Source organism: Panthera uncia, chromosome X (assembly GCF_023721935.1).
Source record: "Panthera uncia isolate 11264 chromosome X, Puncia_PCG_1.0, whole genome shotgun sequence".
NCBI lineage: Eukaryota > Metazoa > Chordata > Mammalia > Carnivora > Felidae > Panthera > Panthera uncia.
Genome location: NC_064817.1, coordinates 117974299 through 117987539, shown reverse-complemented (window position 1 = coordinate 117987539; position 13241 = coordinate 117974299). Strand labels below are relative to the sequence as shown.

The 13241-nt window shown below is 46.2% G+C and overlaps 1 long non-coding RNA gene across 1 annotated transcript in view; it reads right to left on the bottom strand.

The window, feature by feature from the left end:
* Positions 1 to 13241, bottom strand: part of LOC125932043 (uncharacterized) — a 275833-nt gene that overhangs the window by 130152 nt on the left and 132440 nt on the right. The window lies entirely within an intron of this gene.

Genomic DNA, 13241 nt, shown 5'->3' with positions numbered 1-13241 from the left:
ACATCAAGACCACTGGGGACTTGGTCCGTATATTCATTTCCTAGGGCTGCCATACAAATTGCCACAAACTGGGTGGCTTAAAGCAACAGAAATGTGTTCTCTCACATTGTGGAGGCTAAAAAAGTCCAAAATTAAGGTGTCAGCAGGGCCACACTCCTTCAAAAGGCTCTGGGGTAGAATCTGTTCCATGGCTATCTCCCAGCTTTGAGTAACTGTCAACAATCTTCAGCAGTCCCTGGCCTGCGGGCACACTGCTCCAATGTTTGCCTCCATTTTCACATGGTCTTCTTTTCTTCTTCCTCTCATGACACTTGTCATTGGATGTAGGACCCATCCTAAATGCAGGATGATCTCACCTAGAGATCCCTAACTTAATTACATTTACAAAGACTATTTTCCCAAATAAGATCACATTCACAGATTCTGGGTGGACATATCTTTGGCAGAGGGTACCACTCAATGCATTATACCTCCTTCAAAGCCACTGTGCCTTTTGATAGCCAGTTGGCAGCATTCAGGCAAAGAGAGATCCTGGCCCGGGCGCTCAGTGCTCTCATCACTTCTATTGGACAAGAGCATTCTGAAAGATTCAGCTTACAAGACCCCTTGTAATAGAGCAAAGCATGAACTCTGTAGCCAGGCTCCCTGGGTTTGCATCCTGGTTTTGTTGCTTCCTAGATGCTGTGTGACCCTAGGTAAATCACTTCACCTCTTTGTACCTCAGTTTCCTCATCTGTAAAATAGGAATGATAGCAGTGCCTACCTTGCAGGAGGTGTAAGGCTCTGTAAGTGTTTGCTTTTGTTCCCAGTAGCATGTTGTGATCACCTCTGAGGCAAGCTCATACCATCCAGAAGCAGAATTGTAACTGGAACACAACAGAACCGGAAGCAACCATAGAGGCTACTGACTCCCCAATAGCCTCAGTCAATAGAAAAATGGGGACTGACAGGGTGCAATGGACTAGACATTTACATGGGTGCCTTTCATACAGAAGGTGGTGTGAGAATGAGACTGCTTTCAGGCAAAGGGACCAGAATTTACACCAAGGAAATGTCTCCCTTCAGTCATCCCCTTGCGAGGCCTTATGCATTTTCTCAGAACTACTGTTGCTCCAACACCGGGGGGCTGTGGAGGTGGTCCTCAGAGACAGTTTATGAATCACACCAGCCTTTGTAGCCAGATCCAGTCTTCCCTGGTTTAACTATCCACCATCTCCGCATTCTCTCAGAAAGACTTTTGGGTTACAGAGCCGTTCTGGGAATGGCTGGCCAGCTCTGAAGGCATACCCCTAAGACAAGGCCCACAAACACTACAGGCACCGAGCACCCACTTAAAACCCTACGGCGGGGGTGGGGGGGGGTAATGACAGTGAGCCTGCCACCGTATCCCAGTACTGCCACATCCCTGATCTCACTTTGTCTCAATAACCTTGTGGCTAAATGCTCTCCCGTCCCTTTACTAATGAGGTAACTAACTGAGGGCCAGAGAGGCTGATCAGCTTTTCCAAGGTCAAACTAGTCTGTGGCAAAAAGGAGAGTTGAACTTAGACTTCTTGCCTCCAAATTCATCAATCTTTCTGCCACCCCAGGATGAACACAGTTGAGTCCCATTACTTCAGAGGCATCTCTTACATGTGTAAAATAATTTTCTGGTTGTCTACTTTGTCCTTATTCCCAGTCTGAACTTGGGGAAAATAGGGATTGGTTAGGCTCTGGCTGAGCCTGGTGCTTTGCTTTGCAATCAACAACTGTGTGTGCAAATACTAAGCAATACCAGCACAGTCTAGCACCATTGGCATTTCCTAGTTTTTACAATCCTAGCTTACCCTTTGTCCATCTGTAAAATGGGCATAGTGATAACAGAAAAGAGACACTTGGCTTCAGAGAGATTTTGTGAATCCTGGGCTTTCCTAAGACTAGCAATTGGAAGTGTTCTCCAGTGGGGGTAACAGGGACACCTTTGAACTGTCCTACCAAGAACAGCATTGACCCTGGAAGGAGGTGGCACTCAGTCCTGGCAGCTAAGTAAATGGTCTTGGATGGGTCACCAGCAGGAGATGCTAGAGAGCAGACCGCCACCGAGGTGTGCACGTGATCCCTGAGGCAGAACCAAAGCTGCTCCTCAGGATGGTTTTATGAAACTGGAACAGAGTGAGAGAGGGAGGGAAGCAAGGGGGTGGGGGACAAGTACATTTTCTTATTCTATGCAGAAAAATAGGACATTTTAGGATGGAAAGAGGCCAGAAAGCCCACAGAGAGCTGCCTCCTCTTTTCCAAGCCCTGAGTTCTGGCACAGTATAATTTCCCTCCTAATACTTGTCGAACCATTTTTAAAAGCAAAAACAATCGTTCCCACTAGTGGCTTCTATTATTGCCTTTGGTGAATTTTCCTGCCATTCTCCATCCCATTTCAGAATAAAACCCTAGTCCCTGGATCATTAGAAGGGACATCTTTTCTCCTAAGAGGACCAAGGACCTTCACATAGCCATCTCCACAGGAAAACTATCCCTCACCCCAGAGGGAAAAGATGTCTAGGCCTCTCTGGGAGTTCCATTTTCCCACGAGTCTTTGCTGCCAACTTGGAGAAAATTCCTGGGCCCCCAAGTGAAGTTGTCTATTTCTGCTTTCCCCTGCCCGAGGCCCTTTCCCACCCTGCTGGCTTCTGGCCTGTGTCAGAGCCAGTCCATACAGACAGTTCTGTTCTGAGTGCTTGGGCTTAGTCCTTGGTCCAGCTGTGAGAATGAAATCAAACCAGCCCTCGTGAGGAGCCTAGAATTTCCTATGCTTTGCCTTGATGTGCCCTCCACCCACCAAATGAAGTTCTGTGTGTGAGAAGAAAACTACACCTACTGAAGGAGGTCAAGAGAAGAGGTAAGCATCAACCTCCCTACTGCATCCTGGCCAGAAGTGCTTGTAGGCTGCCCTTCCCCCAGGAAGGGGCCTCTGCTGGGTGGGGCGCCCTCCGCTGGGCTCTGGTGCTGCTCTGCACACACTTGGCCTTCGTCCTTGCCATGCTGCGCTCCACTTGTTTACTCATCTGCCCACCCCAGTAGACAGACAGAAGTCTTTGAGGAGACAGTCACGGTTTCAGTGTCACTAGTCTGCTTGGAATAGAGCACAGGGCCTGACTGGAGCAGGTGCCTAGTAAATAAATACTGGTTGAATGAATGAGGGAAATGTATGCAAATAATCTTTAATATGGTGCCTAAATGAAAATTAACAAAGAACTAAGAGAGAATTGGGTCAGCCAGTTTGTTGGTCCCTGTTGATGCTTGTCCCTCACAGCCAGACTCAAGGCCTTTTCCCGCAGTCCCAGAACTGATCTTACCCTAGCCCCAGCAGGGTCCATTCAGCAGCTTATGTTGCTGCCCTACAGCAGGCAGTTGGGGGCAGGGGGCGCTAGGGGAGCCCCATTGCCCTGTGCCTACGCTGTAGAGTCACTGCCTTTCCCCACCCCAGCCACATTGGCCAAGTCCATATGGATGGGCTCTGCTTCAGTTTCTCTGCTTAGTACTCCAGCTCCTTCCTGGAGCCCTGCCCTAAGCCCCAGTGTGTTTGAATCACGTCCTGCCTCCCTTCCCAGCTTTTGTTTGGCCCCTTCACCAGAGGTGACAGACAGTCCCCCTCTTCCCAGTAGCTGCTTGGCAGGCTTTTGCTGCAAACAGTTCAGCAGCTGGCAATGCACCTCCAAGCCCCGGACTTGCAGTGTCCCCAAGCTCCCATGCTGACCCACAAGATGAGCCCACCTCAGATACTAATATCTGCACAAACCATACCCACATTTCATCACAACTTTTGACAATGTCTGGGCCCTTTCAACAGCTTTCAAAGGGACCTATCTCTACAGCCTTGGCTGCCTCCTTGTCTCCATCAGTCCAGCTTTCTAAAGGTGCAGCCCAGCCCAAAACCAAGCGCATGCAGGACACTGCCAGGGGACAGGAAACTGGTCCCCAAAACCCACAGAGGAAAAAGCACTAAATGTTAAACAGAAGCCCCGCCAAGTTCATCCTTATGTCATATTTAATGGGTCACCTGTCACCATGCCCTCCTCATTGTCTCCCACAACCACCAAATCACATCGGTCAAAAGCAGCTCTTCCTGGAAGATACACACTCTCCCTTACACACCAATGAGATCCGAGTGGACAGCTTTCACCAGAGTACTAAATGAGATCATTGCAGACTGACCTCACATCAACACATTCTCAGTAATAGCTACTGTTTTCCAGCAAATGGGGCTTCTGTGAACTACTCTCCTCAGGACCCATGTCTTGGGGTAGCCTCACGGGCAAAGCTTCATTGTGAAAAAGTCCTTTGGCACTTCAGCATGTAAGTTTCCCTGAATGGAGCCCAAGAAAAGCCCATGTATGCTGTAGTATCCTCTATGTTGGCAGGACAAATAACAATAATGGCCTTTTGTTGAGTACCAACATGCACCCCCCTGTGCCTGGCCCTTCCCATTTACTCCTCAGAAACACTTTACAGAGGGTGAAGTAACTTCCCCAAGGACACACAGCTAGTAAGTGGGGCGGGGTGGGGAAGAATCAAATTTCCAACCCCAAAATCTTAGCTCTCATTGCCACACAGATTATTTCCATGTCCTTGGGCTAGCTCGAGTGGTCTGAATCAGAAGCTTCTAAGCAACACAGAGAGATGGAGTCCTTGATGATTCAAGATGTTGGAATATGGGGAGAGGACACCCCTGATAGCTACCTGCTCCCCCAAACACAGTAGCCTGTGGGCCTGTCTGTGGGTAAGCAAGCATGAGGCAGCTACTTATGATCAGAACAGATACTCTGCTAGCAGTGGCCCAATTTCTCTGGTTGCTCAACAGACTAAATTCCTTGAAGGTAGGTCTGATTCACTCAGGACACACTGTAGCACTGAGTACAAGGCTTGACAAAGAGCAGTGGTTTTGGCAGGATTCATGGTGAGCACAAGGGAGGGCTGAAGGGCTACAGGGACTCAGACGAAAAACCATCACATCAGGCTGGGGGTTCAGATGGACACTCTTGGTACTGGATCTTGAAGATTAGGTCTGATTTTACACAGGTGAACATGATGTGGAAAGATGTTCCAGGGAAAGAGATGAGCATAAGCAAAGGCTCAGAGAGTGGTAGGGTGATAGCAGGACTAAATCTGGCTGGAGCACAGGGCATGCTGAGGAGAAGATGAAAGTCTGGAGGGAAGTTGGGGCCAGACTCTGCAGACAGAACTGCAGTGCTCATAGCCGAGCAGCCACGATGGCTCAAGTACTGGGCCAGATGTTCTGCATTTATTATCCTCTCTTCAACCCTCACAACAGCTCCATGAGGCATTATCATCTCCCTTTGACAGATGAAAAAAGAGGCTCGGAAAGAGACGTATAGTAACTGTCCAAGGCCACGTATGAGATAGAGCTGGCATCTAAAGTCAGATCTGCTTGCATCTAAAACCAACCATCCTCCCTACTATTTCATACTGAAAAGATGAGGTAGGGAAGGCTCTGAATGTCGGGTGAAGGACAGCCTGTTCTTGGGAGACAGGAGGGGACACGTACAAAACCTGAGGGCAGGAAGGCGCCAGCTTTCTGCACCAGCAGCGATTCCAACCACACTATCAAAATGGCTGCAACATGGGCTCTATCAGGACACAGGGGTGTGAGGAGCAGAAGCCTTCTAGATGGCCAAACCCCACAGCAAGGCTAAGAGGAGTCCCAGGGTAAAGTTTCTGCAGAACTGTTTCTAGCATGGTCTGGGAGCTGCTAAATGGAGGAAAAGCATAAGCCCTCCAGATATGATTCACGATGATCAACAAGAAGTTTCCTGTGTATTTAAACCAGTCCAATCAGAAATATGTCAATTTTCAGCTAAATGCCTTGGTCCTTCTGATTCTGACAGTTTCCTTTGGGAAACTGTCCTGAGTCCGTAGCCTTGTGTCTATTTTATCCCAGGGCTGGTTTGGCCTGGGAGATGGCCTCTAGAATTGTCCCAGGCAGAGGTCCTGTGTGATGGCACTTCTTTGTGCCTCCCCGGGTCAGCCCGGCTGATCTCATGCTATTTGCCCACAACATTGACCTGCTCTGTGGCAAATGCCAGGCTTGAACAACGAGAACTGCAAATAAACCTGATGGCCAAAAGGCTGGGCCTATATAAACCGGGAAGTTTCTCCCTGCAAAGGCCCAGTAAAATGCGAAATCTCTGGAAAGTGTGATCAATGTGTACCATAGAACAGGCTGCCCTATGAAGTCAGAAGAGCAGGGACTTTTAAGCCCATTTTTGCCAAGGAGAATCCTGAGGCTCCAAGAAGCTAAGAAACTCACCCAAGGTCAAGTGAAAGAACTCAAACTTGAGCTGAGTAATTCTATTCCAAGTCCAGTGTTCTTTCTACTCCCCACAGCCTTCTCTGTGAGAGGTACCAGTGAAATGGGTTTCTGCAAAACTGGATTGTGGTATTTTCCAAGCTGCTCTTGGCTGAGATAAGGCATTTGCATGTAACTTTATCCCCTCAGAAGCTTCCTAGAGATGGCACCTCCAGCTATCTGGGACCCAGCATAACTGCTCTAAGTCCCAGCTAATGCTGCACTCTGCTCCAAGATCACTTTGGGACTTGAACTGGCTCTTCCACCCTACCCTCTGTTGAATAACAGACTCACATGCAAATGAGTGGGACATTTGTATTTGCATTTGGGGCAATGCAGCCAAATCAAATATGATGACCACATCAACTAAATATTATAGGCATTTCCTTTCCAGTTTTCCCGTCTGTCACCCACTCAATCTGGTATAGAAGGGCCATGCAAGAATGTGATAAATAGCTTTTCCTTCCTAAACTGGGATTTAGCATGAATAGAGAAAGATCAGAGAGAGAGAATTAACTGTTGAAATATATGTGGGAAGGAGTTAGAGTCATTCAGGACCAAGCTATCGCTAGGTAGAAATCTATGGTCACTGATAACAGTGTGCCCAGCAAAGAGGCACTAGGAGAGGATCTAGGACCTGTTTGCAATAAAAATAAAAGAAGGACCACCTAGTGAGAAGCCCTTTCCCATTGTACTAGTCCTTCCTTCTCAGATATGCTGCATTCAAGGTTCACCAAGTCTGCACTTCACTCCTGGAGTCTGGCTCAACCAGGCCTTACTGTGGATCTGATGGGCCCACATTTCAATCCAGGCAGCAGCCTTCTAAAGGAGTGAACAGGTGGCACTAGGAATATGGTTTTTGAGTAAGTGACTGACAGATTGGGCCTATTTGCCTGGTGTGTGTGTGTGTGTGTGTGTGTGTGTGTGTGTGTGAGAGAGAGAGAGAGAGAGAGAGAGAAACAGAGGAGGGAGGGAGGCAGAATATGAATGAGGTGGTAGTAGATGCTGATAACCCAAAGGGAGGTTTTGAAGGGAAAGCCTGATGAAAGTTCTGAGAGGGAAGTTGTTCTCAGGATTTGCAGTGTGAAGTAACTTAAAATGAGGGTGGGACTCTCAAGAAGGAAGGGAGGGGACACCTAAAGGTTGGCTTCTGTATCATGTAGGACACCAGGGCCATGGGTTAACTTGGAGAATGTACACTCTTACAAAGCACTTCCTGACAGACTCCCTGGTTTATCTTTCCCAGTGACCCTGAATGGATGTGTATGTGTGTTTGTGGAGGGGGTGTGTATTGCCCCCATTTAACTGATAATGAAACCAAGGCTCAGAGAGTTTAAGTAACTTCCCATGGTCGCATAGGCAGCATGTGGCAGACCAGGACACAAAGCCAGGTCTTCATCATCCCTTATCCTACTCTCTTTTCATTAGAGACAGTTAGCCTAGGGGATAGGAAGCAGGTTCTAGAATCAGAGAGAGATCTGGGCTCAAATCCCAGTTCCACTACTTCCTGGAGTACTTACTTACCTGATATGGTATCTGTCACCATTAAATGAAACAGTATATGATGACAGTTTATATTTAACAGAAGGCCCAAAGACCCTTCTTGCTCTTCAGAAGTGAAGCCAGAGGGAAGCCTGACTGCCAACATTGCCTTCAGCCTCCCAGCACCAGCACTCTGGCGACTCCAGTCAAGGCAGGGGGACACGGACAGGAGAGACAGCTCTTGTTGTCTTTCTTTCTCCCTATACACTCATGCCTGCTGCTTGCCTTTCCCCCACACCACACTCTGGATTTCAGGCTCCTGGACTCACCCCTCTGCTCCCACACCTCCCAGCCCTGGCCAAGTGCTCACCTCTGCAGCCTGCTTGGGCCACTCCACATGGACGCTGATGAGAAGTAGGTCAATGATGTTTCCTGAGCCTCTGTTCACCTTCCACACCCCACATTTTGTTTTTTCTTTTATGTCTCTTTCATAAGGGAAGGAAATCCTTTTCCCCTCAGCCTGGGATGTGGAAGGAACTCCCAGACCCTCCCTCTGAAGTCACAGGCACAGCTGGCAGAAGGACTTGCCATGGAAGAACACCACTTCCCTTGCCATTGATTCAGTCACTTGTGTGTCACTCAGTGGACCCTCACTGAATGAGTGCAGTTCCAGACCAGCTCCCATGCCAGGATCTGCAAGGACAGAGGTCAAGACGCTCCAGCCTTGGCTGGTTCCACAGCCTTTCTCTGCATATTCTCATTTAAGCTTCATAATCACACCTGCAAGTGTTACCATCCCATATTATGAAATAAGGAACCAGAGCTAATGCAGAGATGGGCCTTACCTGTCCATAAACACAAAGCCAGTAAGTAGCCCAGCTGATATTTCAGTTTAGGTCTCTCTGTGCCCTAAGCCTATGTTCCTTTGACTCACCAGACTGAAGAGGGAAGGAGAGAGACAGTAAAAGGTTTATGGGAATCTCTCCCTTTCCCAAAGAGGATCTGGGCCAGATTGGAGGAAGCAAGGGGCATAGGCTTCTCAAACTAGAAGATGTCATGGCCAGGCTGACAAAGAACCATATGGGACCACATGGCTGTGGGTTTAAATCCATGTCTGCTTCTTACTAGTGGTCTGCTCAATTAAAGACAGGTCTTGGTCATGGTTGTCCTGACTGGCAATGTGCAGTGTTGGTCAAGAGAGCAAGAGAACATGGGCCAGCATGTGTAGCCCTGTTCTGTGTTCCAATAGCATTCTGTGAAGAATTTCCATCCTTTTAGAGCCATTGCTCTAAACTGCCATTACCCATTGTTATAGGCTGAATTGTGTCCCCCCCGCCCCCCTCCCCCCGCCACACCAAATTCACGTATTGAAGTCCAAGTGCCTCAGAATGTGACTGTATTTGGATATATGGTCTTTAAAAAGGCAACTAAGTTAAAGTGAACTCATTAGGGTGGGCTCTAATCCAATATGACTGGTGTCCTTTTAAAAAGAAGAGATTAAGACACGGACATGCACAGACGGAAGGCCATGTGAAGATGGGAGCCACAGAGACAGGGCTGGAACAGACCATTCCCTCTCAGCCTTCAGAAGGAATCAACCTTGCCAACACCTTGAGTTTGGTCTCCCAGCCTCCAGAACTGGGAGGCAATAAATTCCTGTTTTTCAAGCACCAAGTCTATGGTACCTTATTACAGCAATCACAGCAAATAAATATACCTATGTAGAGAGATCTATCTTCCTTGCTTGACTGTGAGCTCCTTGAGTGCAGAAGCCCAGCAACAGTCCAGTGCCTGGTGCCCAGTGAATGGTCAGTGACCATTGCCTGGGGTGAGCAGAGAGGATATTAGCCTGGGAGGCTGGCTGTCCCATTCCTCTCAGGACAGGTCTGGAAGGCCTGCCTACTGGCCCCCTCCCTAGATCTTCTGCCAGGCAAAGAAGGCACCTTTGCTCATGGAAGAGGGTATGAGCATCATCCTGATGAACAAGCAGCCAGCAGAGCCTGGGTAGTCCATGTTTCTGAAGACTCCAAGGCATTCTGGATAATACTCAGTGCCAGTTCTCTTCACCAAACAGCATGAAGTAAGGGTTTTGAGGATTCGGTTCTGGTCTCACTCTTCCCTGACCTGAGAACAAACAAACTCTCTGGGGATTAGAGAAAACTTCATAAACTTGGTGATGTCATAGCCATAGCTTGAAAAATTCATTGGAAATAACTTCAAGGAAGAGGAGGAGAATTCTAGACAATAGGAATTGCATGAACAAAGTAAAGCAATGTGCATATACATGGGATGCTGGGATGGCTGAAGCATGAATATTGTGGAAAGAGAGTGGCCAAGATCTTGGAGAGCTTAGTGGGAAGAGCCAGTGGGAAGGATACTGGGGTGGAGAGGGGCCTGAATACCAGCCCTGGGCTTGGACTTCATCCTGAAGCCAGTGGAGATCCAGCCCTTCTGAGTGAGAGGCAAGACTTTGCAGTGGGAAAGAAGTCCTTTACACTGGAGGCAGTGTAGAGGATAGCTTGGAGCAACAGTGACAAGTGAGGGGGCTTCTGCCAGCACCCTTGTGAGAAGTAAGTAGTCTGAACCCCAGATGTCAAATGGTGAGTGGCAGTGAATGGAGAGTGAGGAGTTTATAAATGGGCAGCTGGGGACATGGTGGGCCTCTTGGCCAAGACCTAAAACCATCTAGACCGGCCTGCATGCTTCCCAAGGTCAGAGGAACTTCCATTCTCTCCACAGAGCCCACTGCTAAGCTCAGCTCAAGGGCCCAGCAGAAAGTGAAGAGTCTCTCAGAAAAAGTTTGTGGACCAAATTAACATGCAGAAGAAGGAACAAATGCTAAGCTTCTATTTGAACACCACAGAAAAATGCTCTGCCCCACAAAAGACACAGGGAATGAAAAATGAGAAGACTTCACTGTGAAAAGCAGCCAATATTTAAATCCCAAACTTCAGAAGCACTCATAGAAGTCAGTGTCTGATAGTAAGGAGGAGTTTAAACTTAGGAAGTGCAATAGCTCATTGTGATTTACATGGTCATGCAGAAGGGGAAGAGAGTTCATCTAAAGTGAACCAGCTCCATCTAGCAACATTAATCATCAATGGCTTGGCATCTATTTTGGCCTAATAATACAGGAATAAAAGGCCTTCTCAGGGCCAAGGAAAAGTCTGCTTTCAGAAATAGCCCTTTACTTATCTCCAAAAAACCCCCAGGATGAGTATGTCCCAGGATCCCCTTTCTCTGGAAGTTCTGCAAATCCCTGAGGGGCATGCAGCATGAACCCCATACCCTGGAAAGATGTTAAGTCTCTGCAAGATGTGCAGAAGACAAAGATGTGCAGATGTGTGTGTGTGTGAGTTCCTGGTTCTCTTACCCTAATATATACACTCTGGCATATAAATGACATCATATGCCACAGAAGATTAGTGAGAGAAAAGTTGTAGCTCTTCTGGAATTTGTGCTCAGCAGAGCAGGCAAAGCTTTCAAAGACTGGGGTCCACAGAAGCGAGGTTGGTGGTAGAGCTGTGAGTACAACCCAGAGCTCTGGACTCCTGGGCCAGTGAAAACTGGACCATACTGCCAGCCTCTCAGATTAGACCCACAAATCCAATTGGTTTGACTATCTTGCGTTAATGATAATGTATCAATACTGGTTCATCAATTGTAACAAATACATCACATCAACACAAGATGTTAATATTAGGGAAAACTTTTACATGAATGATTATAGTAGCATTATTCATTACAGCCAAAAGATGGAAACAATTCACATAACCATCAATGGATGAATGGATTAATAAAATGTGGTATATCTACATAATAAATATTATTTGGCCATAAAAAATGAACAAAGTACTAACATACTGCAGTACAGATGAACGTTGAAAACATTATTCTAAGTGAAAGAAGTCAGTTGCAAAAGACTACATACTACTATATGATTCCATTCATATGAAAGTCCAGAATAGTGAAATCTATAGAAACAGCAAATAGATCAGTGGTTGCTTAGGTCTAGGTGCAGTGGGGAGATAGAAGGGTTGACAGCTAAAGCAAACAGTTTCTTCTTGAGGTAATGAAAATGTCCTAAAATTCACTGCAATGATGGTTGCACATACCTGTGAATATATTAACAACTATTGAATTGTATACTTTCAACTATTGAATTCAACTATTGAATTGTATGGTATGTGAATTATATCCTTAAAAAGCTGATAGGGATACAGGAGTGCTAATGCATAGGGGCAGTTGTACCCCAATGTTTATAGCAGCACTCTCAACAATAGCCAAATTATGGAAAGATCCTAAATGTCCATCAACTGACGAATGGATAAAGAAGATGTGGTTTATATATACAATGGAATACTACTTGGCAATGAGAAAGAATGAAATCTGGCCTTTTGTAGCAATGTGGATGGAACTGGAGAGTGTTAGGCTAAGTGAAATAAGTCAGGCAGAGAAAGACAGATACCATATGTTTTCACTCTTATGTGGATCCTGAGAAACTTAACAGAAGACCATGGGGAAGGGGAAGGAAAAAAAAAAGTCAGAGAGGGAGGGAGCCAAACCATAAGAGACTCTTAAAAACTGAGAATAAACTGAGGGTTGATGGGGAGTGGGAGGGAGGGGAAGGTGGTTGATGGGCATTGAGGAGGGCACCTGTTGGGAGGAGCACTGGGTGTTGTATGGAAACCAATTTGACAATAAATTTCATATTTTTAAAAAAGCTGTTAAAAACCTGTATGTTGGAAAATTTCCAGATATCTGTTATTGATTTCTTGTTTGATTGCTTGGCAGTCAGAGAACATCCTTTGCATGATTTAAATTCTCAAATTTGTGAGAATTTTTTATGGTCCAAAATATGGTCTTTCTTGGTGAACATTCTGTGTGTACTTGAAAATGATGTATATTCTGATCTCGTTGGATAGAATGTTGTATAAAAGTCAATTAGATCAATTCACCTGATAATGTAATTCGAATTTTCTATATCCTTACTAATATTCTTTCTGTCTATTCTATCAGTGACTGAGGGAGGAATATTGAAATCCCCAACTATAATTATGGACTTGACGATTTCTCCTTACAGTTCTTTCAGCTTTTACTTCACATATTTGAAACTCCCCCATCAGTTGCATACACATCTTGGACTGTTATGCCTCTTGATGCATTGACCTCTTTATTATTATGAACTATTCCTCTTTAACCCTGATAATATTCCTTATACCCAGATCTACATTGCCTAATATTAATGTAGCCACTCCAACTTTTTGTTAGTGCTTGCTTGTTATGTATTTTTCTTTTAAGCCATATGTTCCCTTACATTTATTTATTTATTTTTTATTTTAGTTTTCAGTAACCAGAATCATGCTATATGTAGTGTTCCAAGCCTAGCACACTCCTTTTATCCATTACATATTCTACA